Source organism: Lepidochelys kempii, chromosome 2 (genome assembly GCF_965140285.1).
Source record: "Lepidochelys kempii isolate rLepKem1 chromosome 2, rLepKem1.hap1, whole genome shotgun sequence".
NCBI lineage: Eukaryota > Metazoa > Chordata > Testudines > Cheloniidae > Lepidochelys > Lepidochelys kempii.
The window spans coordinates 122,911,694-122,929,380 of record NC_136381.1 but is presented as its reverse complement, the minus strand read 5'-3'; the positions used below and the strand labels follow the sequence as shown (position 1 = coordinate 122,929,380).

Here is a 17,687-nt window from a genome sequence, read left to right as displayed (position 1 = left end):
TTTTTTGTTTTGTTTTTTTTGGGGGGGTGGGGGGCAGTGGAGTTAAGAAATTATATTAAAAAACCCTATGTTAAAAGAATGCTAAGGTTGCACAGTCAAGCATTCAGAGGTTAGGAAATACCAGAATTAAGGTTTCCTGTTCCACTTTAGTTCAGCCCCCTTGTGTGTATGCATTGTGATGCAGTCTTTAATTACTTGATCATAAACTATTTTTTCCATAGGCTGAACCTGCTCTGGAGATGAATCAGGACTGTGTCGTAAAAGACAATGTTGACAATGTTCCTTGCAGAAGTTGAAAGTCATGGAGCGAATGCGGCAAGGAAATGCAGGAAAAGAAAGGATGATCTCCTGGAATGTCACGCTAAGAATCAGATTCTGTCCCTGCCTTTGCCACAGAGTTTCTATGTCTGAAACAAAAATTTTCACAGGTGGTTACTAATTGTGTGTTCCTCATTTTCTGAGACCCGAGACACCTGGAGCCAGATTTGCCAAAATGCTGAATGCTCAGAGCTGCCATTGAAGTTGATTGGAGCTGTACTACAAAACATATGAAGTGCTATGTAATGCTAAGTACTCTAAAATGGTCAGGCTCTAGGTATCTTAAATTGGGTAACCAAAATTAGTGAACTCTTAACAAATTTAGCCTTAATCCCCAGCTGTAAAAATGGGGACAGTAATACCTCTTATTGTCACAGAGCTGTTATGATGAATTTATCAGTGTGTATGAAGCACCATATACTATGGTGAATTCCCATAACAAAATCAACAAGAAGTCCGGTGGCACCCTAAACACTAACAGATTTATTTGGGCATAAGCTTTCGTGGGTAAAAAACCCACTTCTTCACCCACAAAAGCTTATGTTCAAATAAATCTGTTAGTCTTTAAGGTGCCACTGGATTCCTCGTTGTTTTTGTGGATACAGACTAACACGGCTACCCCCTGATACTTGAAAATCCAGAAGTATTAATAATTTTATATTCAGGGATAGGTGTGGATGATGTGGCATAAATAAGGTTTCATTAAATGTAGAGGATAAAAATAAATGTTAAATAACTACCCATTCACTGAATGATGCAGGAGTCCTGTGGTAAAAAAAATGAATTGCCATGTAACTTAAGATGGTGTCAGAATGCACAAAGCAGCTGAATTAAGATAGCACAGAGACCTTAATTCTGGCATTCCCTAACTTCTGAGTTCATGACTTTGTAATCTGAATCTCATGCTCAAATAAATTGGTTAGTCTCTAAGGTGCCACAAGTCCTCCTTTTCTTTTTGCGGATACAGCCTAACACGGCTGCTTGGTTTGTGTGTGTGGGGGGGGGGGGGGGAAAGAAAACCTGGATTTGTGCTGGAAATGGCCCAACTTGATTATCATACACATTGTAAGGAGAGTGATCACTTTAGATAAGCTATTACCAGCAGGACACTGGGGTGGGAGGAGGTATTTTTTCATGCTTCGTGTGTATATAAAAAGATCTTCTACACTTTCCACAGTATGCATCCGATGAAGTGAGCTGTAGCTCACGAAAGCTTATGCTCAAATAAATTGGTTAGTCTCTAAGGTGCCACAAGTCCTCCTTTTCTTTTTGCGAATACAGACTAACACGGCTGTTACTCTGAACTCTGAAACCTGACATTTAAATATAATGTAATTACAAACTCAATTTCATCATTAATAATGTGTGGAATAACTAACACTGTGCTTCCAGGGTGATTGTCATTCACAGCCATATGCTGTATGTATCATTCTTTTTCTTCCACTGGGATGCAGAAAGAGGTATTTTAATTATCCTTTAACTTTATTTTCATATACAGAAATGCTATTGTTTTTCTAATGAGTAAGCCAAGATTGATTAAAAAATCAATTATATTTAAATCGGTAATAGCAGATTGATATTCAAAAATCAGATTTTAAAATCAGAGTTTGCAGTTTTATAGCACCTGTAGAGGAGCATCTCAAATCACTTTACAACCAGGGGTAGGTGTCATTATCCCCCTTTTACAGAGATGGAAACTGAAACAAAGAGATCTGAGGTGTCTTGCCCAAGATTAGAGTGGGACCTCGTAGGGAGTAGAATCCAAATGCCCCAAAGAGCAGCCCTATATTCAACCCACTGCACCATGCTACCTCCCATATTTAGACTTGTTTAAATATAATTATTCCCTTTAACTAGCAATTTATAGTCATATGACATGGAAAATACAAGTACAAGCAAATGTAATGGGTGTGCACATTTATCTGAATAAAAATAATTTGTTATGCTGGTTTTTAAAAGTAAATTAAACAGTGGACGGAGGACTTCAGGCAAGCTGCCAATGTGGCCTCCAGAGCTGCAGCAGTTGGGTCATACGACTTCAAAAGGGAAAAGAAACAACAGCAACAGCCTAACTCATTTTATTTGCAGCTGATCTGAGCTGGCAAAAGACATAGCATCTACTGGAATATTCACTGTATATTACTTTTTTTTTTTAAAGGATCAAATTTATCAGTCACTATTCAGAATATAATGTTTAAAAAAATCACATAGATAATAAGGTAAAAATATTAGTTAACACAGTGGTTCTCAACCAGGGGTACACGTACCACTGGGGGTGTGCAGAGGTCTTCCAGGGAATGTAACAACTCTTCTAGATATTTACCTAGTTTTACAATAGGTTACATAAAAAGCACTAGCAAAGTCAGTACAAACTAAAATTTCATATAGACAATGACTTGTTTATACTGTTCTCTATACTATACACTGAAATGTAAGTACAGTATTTAGATTCCAGTCAATTTATTTTATAATGATATGATAAAAATGAGAAAGTAAGCAATGTTTCAGTAACAGTGTGCTGTGACACTTTTGTATTGTTATGTCTGATTTTTGTAAGCAAGGAGTTTTTAAGTGAGGTGTAACTTGCAGTACACAAGACAAATCAGACTCCTGAAAGGAATGCAGTGGTCTGAAAGGTTGAGAGCCACTGATCTAACAGGTGTAGTCAGCAATTGTTGCATGCTATACAAGCTCTTTTGCCCTAGCAAGGTAAACTTAATTCCCATCATGCCTCATCATCTGAGAGCAGAGATTGCAACTACTGGGGTTACTGAATAAATCATCATCTTGCTTTCAGCCAGTGGGATCCTGTTGAACGTTCCAAGCACTCGAACCTTGCCATCGTTTTATGATTTAGTCATTTTTTAAGTTCAATTGTGGAGAAGTAACTTGATCAGAGCACTGCAGTGTTTGCTGTTTTGGTATCAGACTCACAGAGCTTTGTGTAGAATGTACTGTGCAGAGCAATATGGTATTAATAGTGCTACATTTATTTATAATGATAACAAGAACATCGAGTTACAATAACAAAGAATTAAAAACAGCAAGAGTTTTGGAAGGGATAGAAGAAATCTGATTTCAAGGCATACACCAGTCTCTAATAGATTAGGGTTAGGAAGGAGCTTTCCCTGTGGGCAGGTTATCCCATGCCTGCCTACTTCAGGATTTCTTGCACCTTCCTCTGATGCATCTGGTACAAGCCACTGTCAGGGAAATAACTACATAGAACATTGGTCTGGTCCACTGTGGCAATTCCTGTGTTCCTGTGTATAATATAAATACACTAGATGAGAGTATCCATGGTATTAGTACACAATAAAGAAGTGAAATAAACTAGTAGTTTTCCCACCTCCCACAGGGTACCATACACTTCCCAAATCCCCTACACACATACATGTGTGACCCACTGGTCAACATATCCCTCTCTGTGCCCAATCCACAGAAGATGTGAGTCGCTTCCAGCTTGACAGCCTAACTCTTTAGGTCAAGCTGAAGAAACTCATACTCTAGCTGTGGAGGACCCCAGTTCAATCCCTGGGGTCAAGGTGGCATCTATCAAATAAGTAGAGGCTCTCAGCAGTATGAATCTTAGATGAGCTCCACTTACGTGACAGCTGCTATCTTGACACAGATGATTGAACCAGAGACATCCAAATCTCAAAGTCTGAGTTTAAAGCTGTAGCTGGGGCTGTAACAAACATATTTTCTGTGAATTGGAGTACAGACAGAGGAGCATAACACACCCTAACCCATGGGTTCCACATACACCCCAGGTTTGCCTCCAGAGTCCCAGCACACTTACATCCTACTCCTAGGTCTGAAAGAATCCCTCACTTTCAGCTTAGCCTAACGCCAGGTGTACACTTGAAAAGGTTTACCAGCATATCTACCAATATAACTATATTGGCAAGCCCTCCCAGTGGGCACAGCTTACCCCAGGGGAAAAGTACTTTTGTCAGTATATCTTATACCAGTCCCCCAAACAAAGTAAGCCATACCAGCAAAAGCACATTTATGGCAGTATTACTGTGTCTACCCTAGGGCTTTTGTCAATATAGAAACATCACCCTAAAACAAACAAACAAACAAACAAACCACCACTCTGATATTGCCATACCAGCAAAGGTTTCTAGTGTAGACTTGGTCTAAGATAATGCTGGGGGAAGAATGGGGTGGGTGGGAGGAACCATGTTCTCCCACATTTCCAACTTTGAGAGAACATTTGGAGCTTAATCCCATCTTCCCAGAACATACCAAATTGCCATTGAAATCAGAGGCCAACATCTGTAAAACATCCCTGGGGCCAAAGCACCTGATGCACACATGGGTTGGCACACACCAACACCCTTGCACAAATCCAACCCCAACTTATACATGCACTTTTTCACAAACACTTTTCCTTGTGCATCCAAAATACCAAGCCCTAAGTTGGGAAAGTCGGTTCTGGACTGAGATGGTTTGCCTGCCACCTTTCACAAAAATCTTAGGAAATTGAACTCTACTTAAACCATAATTTAGATAAAATTTGGGGATCAGATTGGCCGATGAAGATTCCATGTCCTGTAATTATCTTCCAGTTAGCGATCTCTATAACAGTCTCTTCCCTAATAAGGTCTCTTCACCATATAACATGCTTTTCAAATTAATTGTATACCTCTTATGATTTCTTCTCAGCTATTTTAATGACCCTGGGGTAGCTAGTAGGAAGGGACAAATTACAAATTCATTAACATCTGTACAGTTAACATCTGTACATTAACAAAGTACAGTACTTTGAAGAGCAAAAAGGCCAGGTCAGGAGCTAAGTATTATTACTCAGCTTTAACTATGAAAGCTGCTATTGCGTCTCTATAATACATTTTTGTATCGTTAGTTCCTCAGAAGTTTTAGGCAGGGAGCTGATCTTATCCCAGAAACTTTCTCTTCCTTTTTCCCCCTGCTGTTCTCTAGGGAGGCTTTATGAAGCCACTTCTGTTCTATGCCACGCCTGCTCTCTGTTAACTTCACTCAAAGAAACTCTAGTGAGACAGGACTCAATTCCTCACAAAACATTCAGGGCTTGGCTACACTTGCGAGTTACAGCGCAATAAAGGAGCTCCGGGCACCCTAGCTCACTCCCCGTCCACACTGGCAAGGCACGTAGAGAGCTCTGACTCCGCGGCTACAGCGCTCCTGGTACTCCACCTCGGCGAGTGGAATAACGTTTGCTGCGCCCCCGCTGGAGCGCCACAGCACCAGTGTGGACAGCCTGGTCTGTTAGTACGCTCTGATCGGCCTCCAGAAGTGAACTCATAGAATCATAGAATATCAGGGTTGGAAGGGACCTCAGGAGGTCATCTAGTCCAACCCCCTGCTCAAAGCAGGACCAATCCCCAATTTTTGCCCTGATCCCTAAATGGCCCCCTCAAGGATTGAACTCACAACCCTGGGTTTAGCAGGCCAATGCTCAAACCACTGAGCTATCCCAGAAGTGTCCCACAATGCCTGTTCTAGCCACTCTGGTCATCACTTTGAACTCTACTGCCCTGCCCTCAGGTGACCAACCATCAGACCCGCCCTTTAAATTCTCTGGGAATTTTGAAAATCCCCTTCCTGTTTGCTCAGCTAGGCGTGGAGGGCTCTCAGTGCATCTTTCCAGGTGACCATGCCTCCACGCGCCAGGCGATCCCCAGTCTGGAGCAATGGGGAGGAGCTGGACCTCATCAGTGTTTGGGGGGAGGAAGCTGTCCAGTCCCAGCTGTGCTCCAGCCACAGGAATTACAGTATCTTTGGGCAGATATCAAGGGCCATGCTAGGAAGGGGCCACGACCGGGATGCACTACAGTGCAGGGTGAAAGTGAAGGAGCTGCGGAATGCCTACCGCAAAGCCCACGAGGCAAACAGCCGCTCTGGTGCTGCCCCCGCCACCTGCCATTTCTACAAAGAGCTGGACGTGATACTTGGGGCGACCCCACATCCCTGCGGAGTACCACCATGGACACCTCAGAGGTCAGTGCAACAAGGCAGGAGAAGGAGAAGGAGCAGCAGCAAAGCGGGAGCGAGGATCGCTAGATGCATGCAGTCAGGAGCTGTTCTCAAGCCAGGAGGAAGGTAGCCAGTCGCAGCAGCCAGTGCTTGGGGAAGGACAAACACCAGAGGAGGTGCCCAGTAAGCGGCTTTTATTTTGGGAAGGAAGTTATTCCATGTGGGCTCTTGGGGCGAGGAGGTTATGGCTGCATGCATGCCTAGATGCGGAATAGGGTATTGATGTGCTCTCTCACATCACGGTAATTGGCCTCAGTGATCTCGTCAAAGGTCTCAGTCAGAACTTGGGCAATGCACTTGCGCAGATTTTTCAGGAGAGCCACTGTTGTCCTCATCCCAGTAAGGCCAACTTGTCCACGCCACTGTGCCATGAGGGGCAAGGGGACTATTGCTACACAAACGCAAGCTGCATATGGGCCAGGGCAGAAGCTGCATTTCAGTAGAAGACCCTCCCTTGATTCCCTGGTCACCCTCAGCAGCGAGATATCTTCCAGGATGAACTCCTGTGGAAAATGTGGGGACATTCAGTATAGGGGCCCCCTGCAGCTGTTGGCTCTCCCCAAGGCACAGAAACCCAGAGGACAGTACAGCCATAAAACAATCAGTCACGCTTGACCCTGTGCTTATTCACCATTTTGGGGCTCCCGTGCATTATGTGCGCTTGCTTTGGGACAGGCAAATTATACTGTTGTGTAGACCGTGCTTGCCTTTGAATATGGCGGAATCATTGCTCTGTCTGGTGTGAACAATGCTGCCTCTGTTAAGTGTTGCATTTTGCTTTTACAGATGCTTGAGATCTCAGCCGTCCATGTTATCACCAGCCGAGAGGCTGCAAAGAATCGGGAAGAGACCATGTAGAAGCAAAGAGGGCATGCTGCATGAAGTCATGCAGCACTCCCTTAATGAAAATCAAAAAGTGCAGGAGTGGTGGGAGAGTGAAAGGAGGGTCCGCCAGCAGAATGCAGATCGCCAGCACCAAAGCACAGAGCGGCTGATAAGCATCATGAAGCACCAAACGGACTCGATCCAGGCGCTCATAGCCATGCAGGTAGAGCACTACCGCGCCCGCCCCTCCCTGCAGCCCTTGTCCCAAATCTCTTTTCCTTGTGCCCCCATGTCACCTTCAACCCACTTTCCCCAACATCCGGGTTCTTACCGCCACCCACTGCCTCCAACAGCTGTAGCTTCACCACACAGCCCTGAAAACTACGACCTTTATCCACTGCACTCAACCCCCATCACCATGCAGTATAGCCATCCTGAAGTGCTGTACGCATTGCACAGCTCTCCAGACAGGACATACGCAAATCTGTGACTGTACCGTTCTCCACCCCACCCCACCCCCTTGTCCTTTGTGTTTCCCAAGCAGTTGTGTTGTGTTTTTTTTCAATAAATTGATTTTTTTGACTTTGAAAACATTCTTTATTATTGCATAATGTAAAAGAAACCTTAGCCCAGGAAAGCAACAGGCATGGCAAGTCAGTGTATCATACGTAGCAAACACAGATTCCTACCCCACTTCACTCCCATGCAGGGCACCACACCAGACATTACTGTTGGCTTTCAGAGTCAAATTGCTCCCTCAAGGCATCCCTAATCCTTGCAGCCCCGCTCTGGGCCCCTCTAATAGCCCTGCTCTCTGGCTGTTCAAATTCAGACTCCAGGTGTTGAACCTCCGAGTTCCATGCCTGAGTGAATCTTTCACCCTTCCCTTCACAAATGTTATGGACGGTACAGCACGCGGATATAATCGCAGGGATGCTGTTATCGGCCAGGTCCAACTTCCCATGCAGAGAGCACCAGCGACCCTTTAAACGGCCAAAAGCACACTCCACAGTCATTCTGCACCAGCTCAGCCTGTTGTTGAACTGCTCCTTGCTGCTGTCAAGGCTCCCTGTGTAGAGTTTCATGAGCCACAGCATCCAAGGATCACAATGGGCATTTCAACTTCCCCTACCGTGATCTTCTGGTCTGGGAAAAAAGTCCCAGCTTGCAGCTTCCTGAACAGGCCAGTGTTCCAAAAGATGCGTGTGTCATGCACCTTTCTGGGCCAGCCTGCGTTAAGGTCAATGAAACGCCCACGGTGATCCACAAGTGCCTGAAGAACCATAGAGAAATAGCCCTTCCAATTAACTTACTCGGAGGCTAGGTGGGCTGGTGCCAGAATTGGAATATGCGTCCCATCTATCGCCCCTCCGCAGTTAGGGAAACCCATTTGTGCAAAGCCAGCCATAATGTCATGCACGTTACCCGGAGTCATGTTCTTCTGAGCAGGATGCGATTAATGGCCCTGCAAACTTGCATCAACACAATTCCAACGGTCAACTTCCCCACTCCAAACTGGTTAGCGACCAATCGGTAGCTGTCTGGAGTTGCCAGCTTCCAGATTGCAATAGCCACCCCTCCTCCACCATCAGGCAGCTCTCAATCTCGTGTCCTTGCGCCGCAGTGTGGGGGCGAGCTCAGCACACAGTCCCATGAAAGTGGCTTTTCTCATCCGAAAGTTCTGCAGCCACTGCTCATCATCCCAGACTTGCATGACGATGTGATCCCACCACTCAGTGCTTGTTTCCTGAGCCCAAAAACAGCGTTCCACAATGGTGAGCATGTCTGTGCATGCCACAAGCAAACTTGAGTTGTTTCCATTACTCGAGTCGATATCATCGTCGGAGTCCTCACTGTCACTTTGGATCTTAAGGAATAACTCAACTGCCAAAAGTGACGCACTGGCGAGACTCATCAGCATACTCCTCAGCACTTCGGGCTCCATTCCCGCAGACTGAAAGGGAAGACAGACCGCGCAGTACAAAGACTGTTGAAAGATGGCGCCAAATGTGGATGGAAGCAAAGGGAATGCTGGGGTGCGAAACGATGCATCACGGGGCATTGGGACAGGACCCAGAATGCCCTGCACTCCCCACCCCCTTCCCACAAGTCACAGCGCCAGAATGGGAAGAGGTGCTGTGTGGGATAGCTGCCCACAATGCACCGCTCCCAATGCCACTGCAAGTGCTGCAAATGTGACCACGCCAGTGCGCTGTCAGTGTGGACACTGCTGCACTCTACGAAGGCAGGTTTAACTCACAGCGCTCTACATCTGCAAATGTAGCCATGCCCTCGGTGTGGAACCTTCCTCGGGTCTATATCTTCTACGGCTCTTTTGGGATTGTTTAGATCTGATCCCCAACCTGCATACCTAACCCACTGATGGAGTTTTCACCCCATAGAACTCTTAGTGCTTGCTCTCAGTTCTGGTGCAGTGAGTGGGTGCCTTGGAAACCCTGGCTGGCAATCAGAGTCACAAGCATATTTTTTTTTTAAATCACCTGTTTAAAATGTTAGATCCTGGATAATCAACTTAAGAAGATGAAAGCTGAGAAGGTTTTTAATGCTGTTTTCTTTGACAGAAGATTGTGCAACACAGTCACATCCGTTTCAAAGGCTTCCACTCCCCTCCTCACAGAGCTGAGCAGCAGAACAGCGATTTGTATAGAAAATGGCATCAGCAAAGAAGGCAGGCAACTCTTGATAGGCTCAAAAACAGCTGTGGAATTTCTGTAGAGGATCTATATATTGTGGAGGGGGAAAGGTCCAGGCTCAGATCTAGTCTGCAACCCACACGATAGCAGCAGCTAGAGGTAGAATCTTAAAAACAGTACAGAATTTGAGTTGTGCTGGGATCCCATGTTTTTGAAAATACTCCTCATGTTCTGCCAAAAGCAAAATCAACGGGCCCAACTCTGCAACCCTTACTCAAGTTGGCTGCTAAATAAATGGTTTTGTTTGCTCGTTTTAAATAAGTGTCAGTTATCCCCGTGTCACAGATGGAGGGCCTGGTCCTGAAAGCATTCTCTATTACTATTTAATGTTTATATTACAGTAGTGCCAGAAACCCTAATCAGTATCAAGGCCCCATTCTGCTAAGCACTGTACTAGTATAGAAATAGATACAGTCCATGCCCAAAGACTTGCAGTCTGTGATCTTGACCCTGAAAATACATGAGCACAAGATCAATTTTACACAATTTTGTATCTCCCTACCTTCAGTGGGACTATTCACCTGGGTAAAGTCTTAAATGTGCTTAAATGTCTAGTAGATTGGAACTTACGAAAGACCCTGCTGAAATGCCATGCAGAATTACCAGTAGCAGCCCTACATGAAGAGCACTTCCAGGAGCAGGCCTGGAGGAACTGAGACTCAGAGAAGCTAGCAATGTTGAACACACAAGTGAATAAGTGTCAGAGCCAGAATTAGAACACCGAAGTCCATGCCTCCCAGCTCCAGACTCAGCTGGCTAAGCCTTGGATTCTCTTATGATGAGCAGCCTGTTCTATGTTATTACATGATCCATATAATTTACACACACAATACACAGATTGAAATAATATTTATTATCCTTCATGGCATCAGGATACCTAATCTGGACATTCCAAAGCACTGGCCGATGCTTCCAGGGAAACTATTTGATGTGCAAACCATACTTTTGTCTGGTGTGGCTGAAACAACTTTTCCCGTACAAAACAACGGCCCCCATTTTTCTTGCCAGCTGTACCAACTGTCACCTTTAAAAATTGACGGACGTTACAGGTGAAGCACTGAACTCTTCATTGAGTTCTTTACTTTTATTGTAAATGAAGGTATGTGTGTGTGGGGCGGAGGGCATTTTCCACAGATCTATGCCCTGACAATGTTGTGAATGGCAACAATACAAAACGGTTATAACTCTACAGTCCTCAACAGTGGTTCCTTTCATATTTACCTTCTCATTCAAGTTAGCAAAACCATAATTACAATGCTAAGGACAGCATTTTCAAGAGCAGGAGAGGGAAAAAATGTTGTCATTGTCCCATGAGTTATATATTATTTCAGTCTCAACAGGCACTTCAGAAAGGCCTATGACCTCAACCTGGACATATAGGTTGACAGAAAGACCTGTGCATATATTGAGTCTGAAGGTTACAAATATTTTTAAATGGCTTACAGACAACCCCAACACTTGAGCAAATGTCAGTCAGAACAGAATTACTGTGCTTGTTTGAAGAGGAGCAAAACAGAACATGGACCATATTTCTGAAAGGGAGAAGAAGAGATTTACTGAGAGAACAAGGAGCTGACGATGAATTTCAGCATTTTATAGTTGAATTAAGGGGTCTTATCAAAAGCCTGCTTTCTTTGTTCTCTTTCTTTTGCCACACACACAACTAATAGCTCCCTCAAGAACAACTTATTGCATACAAATCTTTCACTGTCTTTTAAGCAAAACCACAATTAAATTTTTTAAAAGGCAAACAGTGAATTACTTCCAAGAAAAGTCATGCCAACAAATAGCATAGCTGAAACAAAGCACTTTGGTGCTAGTCCTTGGTAACATTTGTAGACCATATTTTTGGCAATGCTGCCTTTCCAAAGAGGCAATTTCTAATTTGACAAGAACAAAGCCAAATTCTGTCACTATTAACATATTTAACCTTTTATTCTTTTATTATTGTCCGTTAAAAAATAATGCTTAAAACCCATCAAAACGTTTTAATAGGAAGGATGGGTTTGAGTTACTGGATATTTTCTCCCTAAATGGCATTAGGAGAAAAATAAAGGAAAAAAGAGATCAGTCTCTAAAGTCATCTGGATTTTTTGCTCAGCAAACCTCACTTAAACAACGTTGATGCAACCACAGACATCACCCAGACAGAGTTCAATACAATCTCCACGCATTGCACTACTCCACAGACATGAGCACTGACAGTTACCGATAGCGAGCGTATTTTTGTATTACCTGAATCTCTCATTGCGTCTCCTTTCTCCCTTTCTGCAGGATGATATCAAGTGGAAAATGTTCAATGGTTTGCAGGCAGGAGGCGACAACCAGGAAGCACAGTTGTGACAGAGCTTTGTTCTGCCTGCAGTGAATTACACGCAGCAAGGGTTAGACAGCAGCAAATTCTGAAATCAAAGCATCCTTTTAGCCTGGATCTAGAACTATGTTTCAGGGGTGCAAGGAGGCGGGGTGTGACATGCTTCCAGATTCATTCAGACTAGAAATAAAAATAATGAAAAAAAAAATCGATTCCCTGTCTCCAAGTTCCCCTTTTTTGAAAGCAGCCTCCCCTTTAGCAACTCCCTCAGTGCCGAAAAGGGAAACAAACACCCTGTGGCTATTCCATGTGAGAGTTGATGGGTATAGGAGGCAGTTACACAGATAACACATGCACGCACACACCAACGGATCAGCTGGCATTTCAGACATCGCTTTACCATCCCTACCACTGTCCCTCCCCTCTTTTAACAGGCTAAGCCCCTTTTTAAAGCCTCACCCTTCCCGAACGCAGGAAACATGCAAAGCCTACCCCCTCCCCCCAGATTGCAGGGCTTGTCTCCCCCCTAAGCTCCGGCTCCTTGCCTTGCCCTTCCAGCGATCATTTCACCCCTGCCAAGCAGAATCGGCCAGATGAGAAGCCCTAACCCTCTGTCTCTTCTCCTCCTGGAGGCCCCTCCTCGGGAGAAAGGGCTGGAGATAGAAAGCCCAGCTGGCTGGAGATAACAACCCCTCGGTGAAGAAACTATTTCTTTAGGCAAGGCCCGGGGGGCAGGAAGGAAATGCAGCCCCCCGTGCCGCTAGAGACAAGGGGGAAGGTGGTGGGCGGAGGGGCTGGCTTCAGCCAGGGCTCAAGGAGGCATCTGAGGACACCACCGACTCAGCCAGATGGCTGTCACCCCACGCCAGAGCCGGCACTCCCCCGCCCCATCACCCCCCTGCCCCGACACACCAGCAGCCCGACCTAGTTCCGCCCGCCGCTGAGCGGGGCGAGAGATTCCCCGCACCCTCCTCTGCAACTCCGCTTCCCAACACCACACACACACACACACACACACGCTGCAGCCGAGAACCAGCCCTGCCCGTGAGTCACGGGGGGGCCCCTCGGAAACCACGAGCTGGCGGCTGCTGGGGAAGGCTCCCTCGCACACACCGGCAGGAAGAAGACGGGGGTGCAAGAAGCACACTGACCTGCTTTTCTTTTATTTCGGGCTGCTCGCCCGACGACACAAGCCGCGTCTGCCCCCCCCACCCCACCCCTCTGCGCCCCTGCCCGCGCCTCTGGCGGTGCCCCGCGCTGCCGGGCCAGCCCCGGGCACCCTGCTGGCGGCGCGCTGGCCTCGCAGACGGCCGGGAGCAGCGCTCACCAGGCTGGGGAGGGAAGGGCAGGAGAGCGGCTCTTTGCTTTTGAAACACACACGCCCGATCGCAGCCTCCTCCCCACACAGGGAGCGAGCCCCCCTTCCCGCTCCCTCCTCAGTCTCACAGCGGGCACCAAACCGCAGCGGGAGCCCTCCCGGCCTTACCCCCCCACCCCCCCAGAGGCGGGCACGGCGGGGGCCGAGGAGACTCCGCCCCTAGGGCCCGCCCCCTTCTTTCCCCCCCTGCCCTGCCCTGCCCCGGCAGCCTGTGGTTGGCAGCAGCGATCCCCCCGCCAGGGGTGGCGGGGGAGCGGTCAGGTGTGGCAGCCCCACGGGCAAGGAATTATAATGGTCGCCCGGTGAGCCATTCCTGCCGGGCGATGCCATAATAAAATCCTAGCGTGCTGAGGAGCAATCAAAAGCAAATCACCATCTCCTAAGACAGGCTTTTATTTTCCCTGGCAGGCAAGTGTGTCTTAAGATCCAAAGGTTTCAGAGTAACAGCCGTGTTAGTCTGTATTCGCAAAAAGAAAAGGAGGACTTGTGGCACCTTAGAGACTAACCAATTTATTAGAGCATAAGCTTTCGTGAGCTATAGCTCACTTCATCGGTAGCTTCACTTCACTGTAGCTCACGAAAGCTTATGCTCAAATAAATTGGTTAGTCTCTAAGGTGCCACAAGTCCTCCTTTTCTTTTTAAGATCCAAAAGGTACCAGCAGCCTCAGGCGGGCTTGTTTGGCCAGTTGCGGCTGTAGGTTGTGTTTTCCGGCTGTGTGTGTGTGTGGGGGGGGGGGAGCTGAGCAGCAGCAGCGGGGGAGCCCCGGCCTGGGCAACGGGGTATGTGGGGTGGGGAGCCCGGGCTGGGACTTCTGTCTCCTCTCTCCAAAGCGCTTTGCAGGCCAGGGAGAACTTACCCAGGCTACGGTAAAAGTACAGGACCCTTCAGCACTGCTGCTCTCAAACAACCCCCTGCCTAAAAGCCTGGGGGGAAGAGTCATACAAAGGGAATCCTGGTCCCCACTGTGCAGACGAGAAACAGAGGGGTTAAGAGGCCTGCTTCTGGTCACACAGCAACTGTGTGGCGGAAATAGAAAGAGAAGGCAGGGGTTCTTTCTCTGAGTTTGCTTCTCTGGGCAATGCTGCTAGGCAAAGTGCAGGGGTGGAGAATAGAGCGGCCAGAAGGGCTACTATTTATAGGAGCTATTTATAACTTTTTCGCTTGGGGAACTGTAATAACCTGAGGTTTTAAGATATATTTTTATTGCTTTTTAATAGGGAAAGGATGATGGCACTTTCTAAAAAAAATACTTAGCCAGTGTGTGTTAGGTATTCCCTTCAGTGCCTGATCTACAGAGGGTATGGGTCTGCTCTAGCTCTCAGCTTAAATTAGGCTCTCACATTATAGAGTCTATTGCTTTTCACTTTGGAGGTCCCCAGCCAACATGGCAGTCATCACATCACTGTCGATGTACATTAAAACAACAGAAGAAACAGATACAGGACCCAGTGCTGCTTACTCAGAAAACAATCCTATTTCCACCAGTGGCTGGGGACAAATGTGTTCAGATGTCTTGGCATCACAGGAGGTCAGCTAGTGTGAAACAAGAAAGTCCATAAATTATCAGATAATTAATTAAGATAAAAGAAAAGGAGGACTTGTGGCACCTTAGAGACTAACCAATTTATTTGAGCATAAGCTTTCGTGAGCTACAGCTCACTTCATCGGTAGCTTCACTTCACTGTAGCTCACGAAAGCTTATGCTCAAATAAATTGGTTAGTCTCTAAGGTGCCACAAAAAGAAAAGGAGTACCACAGACTACAGCTCACTTGATCGGATGCTCAGGAAAGCTTATGCTCAAATAAATTGGTTAGTCTCTAAGGTGCCACAAGTCCTCCTTTTCTTTTTGCGAATACAGACTAACACGGCTGTTACTCTGAAACCTGTTAATTAAGATAAGTTTCTCCTCTGTCCCTTGAAGAAGTTCAATATTGTGGAATACATTCATCTTCCAAAGACAGAGTTGCTTCTGATGTGATGATGGCAAGTTCCGGGGAACTAGATCTACAGACATATTAGTATGACCCCAAGAGCACCCTACGGCCAGAGGTCAAGGGGTTCCCTGGTACGTAGCATTGAGTCTCAGCTGGCCTGACCAGTCCAGTGCACCCCAGGCACTGTCATGACATTTATTTAAGAGGTGTCTTGTAATGTATCACTGGGAGACTAGTAACTCACTGATCAACAATATTCTTGTGTGAAGTACATATGGTTCACATGCAACAAACGATAGAGATGTGCTGGAATGGAAATATATTCCTCCAATCTGTTTGGCAGATAGTGCCTACCCCAGATGGCCCTAAAAAGAATGCTGTTTCACAGACAACGCTGTGTCTCCTATGTAAATTAAGCAAGGTGTGACCAAAGATAATGAAAAGCACATTTACATGCAAAGTAAACAAAGCAAGAAAGGTTTCAGAGGAACAGCCGTGTTAGTCTGTATTCGCAAAAAGAAAAGGAGTACTTGTGGCACCTTAGAGACTAACCAATTTATTTGAGCATGAGCTTTCGTGAGCTACAGCTCACTTCATCAGATGTTTACCGTGGAAACTGCAGCAGACTTTATATACACACAGAAATCATGAAACAATACCTCCTCCCACCCCACTGTCCTGCTGGTAATAGCTTATCTAAAGTGATCAACAGGTGGGCCATTTCCAGCACAAATCCAGGTTTTCTCACCCTCCACCCCCCCACACAAATTTACTCTCCTGTTGGTGCTAGCCCATCCAAAGTGAGGGAAAAAAAGCAAGAAAGTGAGGGAAAATGACTACTGAACAATCTCCATGGGGGATGGAGACTGCACCTTCCAGGAAGCCTTCCTGTCTCCTTTGACAGGGTCTATGAACTTGGAGAAGATGAAGAGAAGACAAAAGGTCATTTTGTCATCCTTCACCTGAGGAGACAAAGAACCAAGCAATTTGGGCTCCGTGCTGGATCCTGGCTAAAGGCTCACCAGCCGTGCTGGAAGAATGACTTTGGTGAGGAAACTACTTTGCATAAATGAGGCTAGTTTGTTAAGTGAGATTTTAGTCTTAGAAGTTTCAGAGTAACAGCCGTGTTAGTCTGTATCCGCAAAAAGAAAAGGAGTACTTGTGGCACCTTAGAGACTAACCAATTTATTTGAGCATGAGCTTTCCTGAGCTACAGCTATTTTTACTTTTGCTTGTTTGTAACCATTTCTATCCCTATCTCTTCTGCTTGGTATCACCTAAATCTGTATTCTGTTGTTACTAAGCTTGTTTTACTTTGTGTTAACCTTAGTAAAGCTAACAGGTTACGGTGTACTGTCTCTTTAAAGAACCAGCTAACTTGATTAGGTTTTGTGAGTGTTACTAGTGAGAGGGGCTAAGCGCTGCAGGTAAACATTTTTGGGGAGCACCCGCGGCTGGAAGGATTGTGGAGGGCCCCCCTGGAAGAAACTGGGTGATAGAAGCCAGGGTGAGACCTTTTTGCTCATATGCTGGCTCTTGGTGTCAAGGCTGTGAGCCACAGCTGCCTAGCATTTAAGGCATCCAGAGTTGCAAGGCAGGTGTTGATTGAACCCCTTACTGGCCTGGGGGGAAAAAGCGTCACATTCAATGTTTGTTTTTGTTTGAAACAAACTCTTCTCTCACCTTAAAATTTTGCCTACAGCGCCACTCTGGAAATGGTGAAAGTGAAGCAGTAGAACCTCGCAAAAAGAAAAGGAGGCCTTGTGGCACCTTAGAGACTAAAAAGAAAAGGAGGACTTGTGGCACCTTAGAGACTAACCAATTTATTAGAGCATAAGCTTTCTCTAAGGTGCCACAAGTCCTCCTTTTCTTTTTGCGAATACAGACTAACACGGCTGTTATTCTGAAACCTTAGAGACTAACAAATTTATTTGCACAGAAGCTTTCGTGAGTTACAGCTCACTTAGTGGGATGCATTCAGTGGAAAAGACAGAACCTCGGAAATTTACAAAACGAAACATTCTCACAAAAATCACTTCAGTCTCACTCCACTCCTCAGCAGGGATTTAATGGCAGAACAAGGTCTCATACAACTTAGACGTCATTACTTTTACTTAGCATATTCTACTGTATGTTCACGAGTATACCATGAAGTTAAGCAAATAATTAAAACTAAG

The 17,687-nt window shown here is 45.9% G+C and overlaps 1 protein-coding gene across 8 annotated transcripts in view; it reads right to left on the bottom strand.

The window, feature by feature from the left end:
- The window catches only part of RNF152 (ring finger protein 152), a 58,782-nt gene extending 45,123 nt beyond the window's left edge, over window positions 1–13,659 (bottom strand). For 2 of the 8 annotated variants that reach the window (XM_073332255.1, XM_073332248.1), the window contains exon 1: window positions 12,117–12,551. The gene's annotated coding sequence lies outside the window, so the exon portion shown is untranslated. The other 6 variants (XM_073332253.1, XM_073332251.2, XM_073332249.2 and 3 more) reach the window with 6 other exon arrangements.
- Between the last annotated feature and the right edge of the window lie 4,028 nt (window positions 13,660–17,687).